The sequence below is a fragment of the Gavialis gangeticus genome, unplaced genomic scaffold (genome assembly GCF_001723915.1).
Source record: "Gavialis gangeticus isolate Ggan-Ray unplaced genomic scaffold, GavGan_comp1, whole genome shotgun sequence".
NCBI lineage: Eukaryota > Metazoa > Chordata > Crocodylia > Gavialidae > Gavialis > Gavialis gangeticus.
This window is the reverse complement of record NW_017729025.1, coordinates 5,995,141-6,003,314: the sequence shown is the minus strand read 5'-3', so window position 1 is coordinate 6,003,314 and position 8,174 is coordinate 5,995,141. Positions and strand designations below refer to the sequence as shown.

At 45.2% G+C, this 8,174-nt stretch overlaps 1 long non-coding RNA gene across 2 annotated transcripts in view; it reads right to left on the bottom strand.

Annotated features, from left to right (window-relative positions):
• Nucleotides 1-6,498, bottom strand: part of LOC109298309 — a 35,369-nt gene extending 28,871 nt beyond the window's left edge. Inside the window, exons 1-2 of one of the 2 annotated variants that reach the window (XR_002097583.1) lie at nucleotides 5,965-6,498; nucleotides 5,756-5,862 (exon numbers count right to left, since the gene is read on the bottom strand). This is a non-coding gene — a long non-coding RNA (uncharacterized LOC109298309). The remainder of the gene's footprint in view (nucleotides 1-5,755; nucleotides 5,863-5,964) is intronic. The other variant, XR_002097584.1, reaches the window with a different exon arrangement.
• Nucleotides 6,499-8,174: the final 1,676 nt, after the last annotated feature.

The window sequence follows — 8,174 nt, the reverse complement described above, 5'->3', positions numbered from 1 at the left end:
TATTGAGATCCTGAGCGTTGGCCTGACCCCTCAGGGCAAGGAGTTGTAGGGTATATTGGATTTGTTTTCATAAGATATTTTGTAATGATGTGTGTGTGAGGGGTTGTGTTTTAAGACTTATCTTTGGATAAATGTTTGTGAATAAGGGTTTATAAGGGAATCTGCCCATGTGGCATCCTTTTTTTCCCCCCTCTCACAGTGTGTTTCCAGAATACCAAAAAAAAAAAAAAAAAAAAGAGAGAATTTTACAAAAAACTATTTTTCAGTCTTTTGACAAGAGATAAGTGCCAGGCTTTTCCCTGAAGAGACAGTTCTGGCCTTGAGAGATTCTGTAAAGTGCTGTGCCATTTCTAATGGTGCTTCTTTGAAACAAGAGCAAAGGATTCTGGGATGCAGGCGGACAGCAACACAATAGAGATGTTGTCCTTTTTAGTTGTCATTTATCATGCAACTGACCATAAATCTCTGACCATAAATCAAGTTGCTTGTAAAGGTCCCATCTACACAGGCCTTCCAGGGTAAGGAACATTTTTCCATCCAGTGTAAGCTTGATCAATTTGGTGGAGGCCCAAGGAGGTTCTAGTTCAATCTGCATGAGAACTGCGAGCAAAAATTGTATCCCTGTCTAAGTAAAGACCTAAGCGAGTGCACCGTTTTAGCACACCGGCTTGGCACAGCTCTCAATGAACACAAGGCAGACACAGCCTAGTTAAAGCCAGGCTTCAGGATGATGCTCAGGCTGTGAAGATCGGAACACGGTTTCTGTCTGAACCACTATTTTTAGACCTTATTCTTTCCATGTGGCTTGGCATGACATAATTGCTCTTTGTTCCACAGCGGTTTTATGACCTATGACCAGCCAGTCAAGTCATTCTGTTTAAAAAAAAAAAAAAAGCCTTTCTGATGCTCTCCAATGCTTAATTGGTTACAATATCTGAATTGTAAGATGCACAGATACTACAGGGATAGATAGATGCGTGGTACCGCTAAACCCAGGCGTACTGAGCCTGAGATTTTCAGCGAAGCCTAAAGAGTTTTGCTGTCATACAATTAATGGAAATTGGGTGTCATATGCCTTAAACACCACTGAAAGCCTTGTTGAAGAGGTACAGCCCTAAATTAGTCACCTGAAGTGACCGCTGATCAGAATAAATACAGACTCTAAGAGGGCCAAGCTCTCCAGAAAGCTCTCTGCTTGAGGTGCATATGCTCTTCTTCTCAGGGTTTTTTAACCTTCTCAGAGGTGCCTCCCCTTGAAAGCCAGCGGTGTAATCTATTTTGTCTTCCACAAATTGCCTTTAGGCATTTTATAATGGTTATTTTTGCACAGGTTCTCCATGGTCCAGTGCACATTCATCTCGATTTTCTTTGCTGATCTGGTTTTAATGTACAAAGACAGAGCCACTTTTCATAGAAACCTTATAAACCTCCTGTAAAATATTCAGAAGGGATTTGCGTGTTGGTGACAATAAGGACATAGGTAGCTGAAACAAAAATGCTTGATTGAAATGGAATTGGTATCAGGCATCTGTTTTCCCCTACCTGCTAGTGGAGAGAGAAGGAAAAGAAAGCAACTGCAGCTTCTTCCATGGATAAAATCTATCCCCACACATATTAATCATTTTTCCCCACATTTGATCATAGGAGTTAGAGCTGGAAAAAGAATCTGTCATGTAATCCAGTCCATTTCTTCCCCAGTGAATTCTGTACATCCCCATTTATATGCTCTTATTTTTTACAGTCTGGTTTGTATTATTACCAAGGAATGGAGCTTCTATTAGCAGGGCAATTTTACAGCACAGTCATGCTTGCCAAATGGGATCAAGTGACCCCAGCAAGAAATAAATCCAGCTGTTTTACTCTGGACTCCTTCAAAAAACAGCTGGATTTATTTCTTGCTGGGGGTCACTTGATCCCAGCTGACTTCTTGCCTAAGGGGTGGAGGGGTGACGGGGGGTGGGGGAGGCTGGACCTAATGAGCTCACGAGGTCCCTTCCAGCCCTTAATGTCTATGAAATTTATGAAATCTATGATTTTTTTCCCTGAGATTTGACTACATCTTCTCTCTCAGTTGTATCTCATTTCATAGAATCACAGACAATGAGGGTTGGAGGGAGCTCAGGAGGTCATGGCTAGTCCAACCCCCTGTTCACAGCAGGACCAGCCCCAACTACATCATCCCAGCCAAGGCTTTGTCTAGCCAGATCTTCAAAACCTCCAAGGATGGAGACTCCACCACCTCTCTGGGGAGCCTGCTCCAGCGCTTCACCACCCTCCTAGTGAGAAAGGTTTTCTTAATATCCAACCTAAACTTCCCTTGCTGCAACTTGAGCCCATTGCTCCTTCTATCATCTTTCACCACTGAGAACAGTCCAGCTCCGTCCTCTTTGTGATCCCCCTGCAGCAAGTTACTATTAAATCCCCCTCAGTCTTCTTTTCTCCAGACTAATTGAGCCCAGTTCCCGCAGACTCTCCTCACAAGTCCCTGAACCGTTTTCATCGCCCTCCGCTGGACTCTCTCCAATGTGTCCACATCCTTTTTGTCATGGGAGGCCTGCAGCTGGACACAGGACTCCAGAAGTGACCTCCCCAGTGCTGAATAGAGCAGAATAATCACTTCCCTCGATCTGCTGGCAATGCTCCTACTAATGCAGCCAATTTATCCCAGCTATAACCCTTTCACCCATCATTTGTACTCTTTAGGGGCACAAGAAAAGTTACAGTACTTCTGAGCTTCTCTCAACCTTTGCGAAAGCTATATACAGCCACCCAGCTAGCTGGGCATTGCTGAACTACCTTTGATGTGTTAGCATGTCTCTGGTATTATAGCACTCAGGTCTGAAGCCGGTAGTAGTGCTCCCCAACATGGCCAATATACTCTCTGGTCATTACATTGCAAAAATGTATATTATTTTGTCCCCCACCTCTGCAGTGAATGAGAAGAGCTTCTGCTTCCCAATCCTATGGCATGATTGCTATTTAAACACAGTCAGAAAAAGCATTGGTCATAGCTATGTTGCTCTGTGACACTGCAGAGTCATTGTTAAGGTGTTATGTTCTCTCCCTCCCGAATCTTTCCTAGAAACCCTGCTTCCTATTCCCCTCTTCTAATGAGCAAACTTCAGATTAATTCTCCTACCCCCCAACCAGATGCAGCAGACTGCATTTTTTGTCACTAAATCTCACATTTGTTGTTTTTCCTATTTATGTATTCTAATGTCTCCAGGTACCTTTGCATTACCTCTCTGTCTTTGCTGGTAGATGCAAAGCTTACTCCAGTGAACACCCAGCTCACTCCTTCCTGTTCATCATTATGCTGCATATGCTGTCTACAGCTAATATTTTAGTTTACACAAAAGTGTTGCTGTCCAAGCCAATTTAATTAATTTTTCCAGGTAAGATTTCTGTGCGACAGTATCTGATGCCATGCTAAACTCCAGCTCTATTACAGGTTCTTTTAATCTAATATGATAAGTCTGTCATAAAAAACAATCAGGTTTGTCTGAGATGTATTTTTTATGTGTCCTTTTGCTTCTGTCTCCATAAGTTGCTGAACCACACAGAGGCTGAATCAACTGGCACAGAAAAAAAAAAGACTTTCTAAGCTGTGCTGCTGATGGGAAGTATGTGCAGATGCCCACAAATCGAAACCCACAAGGGGCATGTACAGATGAGTGAGCGCAGAAGTGGCATATGTGGCGCCACAGGGGTCAAAAAGAAACCGTGCTGAAAAAAAGGGGGGTGCGTACATGGTGGCAGCACACACAACCCAAACCAGAGCCTGGCTGGCCTGACCCACACTGCAGGTGCTGGCCAAGCTCCCAGCTGTAGGACCACCATGGCTGCAGCTCCTGGAGGCCTCCAGGACCCCAGGTAAGGCTGCTGGGGTCAGTACAGTTGCTGGCCCCAGCCTCCTCTACCCCACTTGGAGTACGCTGCCACACACCAGAGTGTGCATGGCATGGGCCTTCCCCAGGGACAAGTAGCAGCAGCACACCTTGTCTGAGGGGTTCAAGTAACATTACTAGGACTAGAATCATAGAAAGTTACAGCTGGAAGGGAGCTCCAGAGTCACATCTAGTCCAACCCCCTGCTCCAAGCAGGGCCAGCCCCAACTACATCATCCCAGCCAAGGCTTTGTTGAACCGGGTCTTAAAAACCACCAATGATGGCAATTCCCCCATCTCTCTGGGGAACTTGTTCCAGTGCTTCACCTAGTGAGAAAGTTTCTTCTAATATTTAAACTAAACCTCCATAGCTGAAACTTGAGCCCATTGCTCCTTGTCCTGTCATCTGCCCCCACTGAGAACAGCCTCTTTCAAACCTCTCTTCAGGTAGTTAAAGGCTACTATTAAATCCACCTTCAGACTCCTCTTCTCTAGACTAAATGAGTCCAGTTCCCTCAGTCCTTCCTCATAAGTCATGTCCCCAAACCCCTGAACCATTTTTGTTGCCTGCCACTGGACTCTGTCCAATTTGTCCACATCCTTTCTGTAGTTGGGGGGCCCAAAACTGGACACAGGACTCCATATGTGCCCTCACCAGTGCCAAATAGAGGGGAATAATCACTACCCTGGATCTGCTGGCAATGCTCCTACCAATGCAGCCCAGGATGCCGTTTGCCTTCTTGGCATCAAGGGCACACTGCTAGCTCCTATTCAGCTCCTTGTCCCCTGTCACCCCCAGGTCCTTCTCTGCAGAGCTGCTGCCCAGCCGGTCACCCCCAGCCTGCACCGGTGCATGGGATTGCTCCGTCCTAAGTGCAGGACTTTGCACTTGTCCTTGTTGAACCTCATGAGATATCTTTTGGCTCAATCCTCCAGTTTGTCAAAGTCACTCTAGATTGTCTTCTGATTTTATGCAGCTGACCAGGGAAGTCGGGGAATTAGACACACCCTTAGCATCTTATTTTTGTGATCTTTACACATGGTGATCTGAACTAGAGAGGAGAGCAGCAGCTGAGTGGCTACTGCATTCAACCTAAGCCAGCAGTGAGGGAAGAGGAAAGCTGGATACCATCCTCCTGTTGTGCCCATGTTGAGCTGATGGCTGCATTTAGCTACCTTGTGTTGGCTGGTTGCTGAGTGAGGGGAATGTTTGCTTTGAACCCCAAACAGTTTGTAGCAGTGTCTAACATTTTGGGGGAGCAGTTGCATGTCATGTGCTGGGGGAATTCTGTAGCAGCCTGGATGAGGAAATGCACATGCTGTGCTTTGCTGGCATTTTTGGTTGGATTTAAGGTTGCATGCACTGTGGAGCTGAGCTGGTGTGTGCACTGTGCCTGGTGTACAAGTTGGCTGTGCACAATTAAGTTCTTTGCTGTGTGCCTTGCTAACCATCTTTGAAAAGGCCCTGTGTGGTAGAGGCAATTAGATATATGCCCTCTGTTGTTATGTAAACTGTATTTGAACCCTTTCTCTCTCCAAAAAAATGTGAATATTTCATGCATGACCACTGTCCAGGCCTTCCTCCTGGCATGTTTCAGGTTAAAAAATAAGTAGCATTCAGTGTCATCCTAGTCAGATTTATGTTTCTTGTAGTGGAGCTGGATATTATAACTAATGACTTTTTTTTAAATAAAAAATTATTGGGCAGATGCTGCCTTCATGTCAAGTTTGATTGAGCAAATACCAGTGAAAAGTAGTTCCCCATAACAAATTCATCTTATGGCATTGAACATAGCCATGTATCCTTGACAACAAAGCTTGAAAAGAACAGCAAAATAAATGCATCCATTAGGTTGGCTCAACATTACCAGGACACAATCTGGATTGATCAAGTCCTTCCTGCACATTTCAGCAGGCTAAAGGGTCCCCAGCTGCTTTCTTCTTTCATTGTTCTCAGCTCAGCCTCGTCATGTACCTAGGAAATGATATGCAATGCACTGAACTGTCTGGGAACAAGTCCAGAGCAAAGAAGAATAGCAGCAATAAAAGAAAAGAATATGATATCCTTTAAGCATACTCTTAAAGTTGAGAATACATGGATGTGTAGATGTCCATATATAGCCACTGACTGCTGCCTTGTGGGTGCTCATACATCAGAGGGGGGTTCTGTTGTTCTGTCTCTTACACAACCCTGTAGAGCAAGATCCTGTTCCACCAACTAGGTGTTTAAGTGGTACTTAGGCATCAAGTGCAGTACTGTTGAACTCTGCAGAAAAAAACCCAACAACGTTAGGGTGTCAGGTTATGTCCAGCTCAGCCTTAAGTGACCAAAAAGACCGTGAGAAGGGCACACCTGCATTCTGCATGATGGTTTTCCCAAAGACTTAAGCAGGGTTGAATGCAATTACACGTAAGCACTTGAATTTCTAACAGGCAGAAGAGGATCTGCCCCAGCACAAATAGTTAATCATTAGGGAAAAGCATGGAAGTAGGATTCAGGGTTCAGTAACCCGGTGCAGGCATTTTAAAAGGTGGCACAGCTCCTGCTATTAGAAAGGCGTTGCTTGCTGAAAGTTGCCACACACATATGTCTGGAAGTGTCTTCTGATCTTTCATCCCTTTGGGAAGAGCTTACCTTTCCTGGAAGTAGTTTTCCTGGCTCAAGGAAAATCCTATGACACAAGGTGGACTCTCTCACAGCAGTGAATAGATCATGCTGTGAGCTGGAGTTCCCCTACATGTAAAATTAGCAATAACTACCATATAAGAGATGAGGACACCTGATAATTATTGTTGAGTGTAGGCACTCCCTGTTGGCAGGAACTGTGCCAAGGAATTTCCTGCCCAGCAGTACTTGGCTCCTCTTTCCCTCCCGCTGTCAGTCTTGGAGTGGAGGAAGTAGCATTGGGGCGCTTCCTCCATCCTCTCCTGCTCTCTCCCTCCCTAAGTCTTTTTCCATTTATGTTGGCATATCTACATGAGACATTGATTGCGGAGCTAATTAGCTCCGCAGTAAAGCATCACCATTTACATGTGTGGCGCGATTAGGCCGCAGTAAATTGATTAACGCCACCATAGGATAATACTGCCCCACACAAGTGCTATCTTTTGGTAGTGTTATTTAGTGCACTGCACGCACATGTAAACACTGACTGAGGCTGGCTAGGGCATGAGGGTGCTACAGTATGGGGCTAGCTGCCAGGCAGCCCTGCACTGAAACCCCCTTGTGCCCTAGCCAGCCCCTCTGCAGTATGCTGAGCTAAGGGCTGGAGCACCTGTTGGTAGGGTGACCCTCTGGGGCTCCCTGCCAGTCAGGGCTGCTCTGACCCAGCTCAGTGTGCTGTGGTCCTAGGTGCATGTTTGAACACAGTGCCCAGAAGCAATAACCTCTGGTGCAAACTGTGCCTGAGTTTATTGCCACACATTAATAGCATGTGTAGCTGTGTCCATCCTGTGTGATCCACTGTGCACTCTCTCCCTCTTTCTTTCTCTCTCTTTCACCACAAATGGAAGAAGATGTGTGAAATGCACAAAGAAAGACTAGAAGAGAGAATGAAAGGGAGGTAAGGAACCCAGGACAGGTGCAAACAAAGAGGGAGGAAGGCTGGAGAACAAAAGTTTGATGACATAGCTGGAGAAAGACTCAGCTGGAACCAGGGCAGGGGGGTGGAAGGGATAGGAGTTGGAAAGAGAGAGTTGGACAGATTTTTAAACCAGATGTTTGGGCAGCCATTGCCTCTGTACACAGGCTGGTGTTCTCATTTTCTTGTTATTCTCAGTCATTCAAAGTAATGAAATATTAATATTATTGGGCTGCAGAACTGTTACACTAAAATTAACTTGGGTTCTGGGAATGGCACTCATACCTCACGTTGCGTCCCCAAGCGGCTTTGATGATACGCCTCATTTCTGAATATTGTAGCACTGAAGCTCTACCAAGGGATTGTTAAATGTTCTCATTAGGTTGCCTGCCATAACAAAAGAGCACTTTTAGAAAGCAATTTGAGGTATTGCATGTCTACACTCAGCCAGGTTTGGAACTTGGGACTCTGCAGAATACGCAAGAGGAACACAGTGATGAAGGGATCCTATTTATTTTGCCTTAGAGAATGCTACTTTCGTGGGTAGTTTTGCCATTGGTTTGTAGTCTAACATAAATGGAAAATAGAGCAGAGAGCCCATTTCTCTAAATTAAAGTCATAAGACTTAGTCAGAGGACCAGGTCCTTACTCAGGCAAATTGGATTAGAATAATTAGGAATCATCCTGGGTGAGTCTACACGAGACA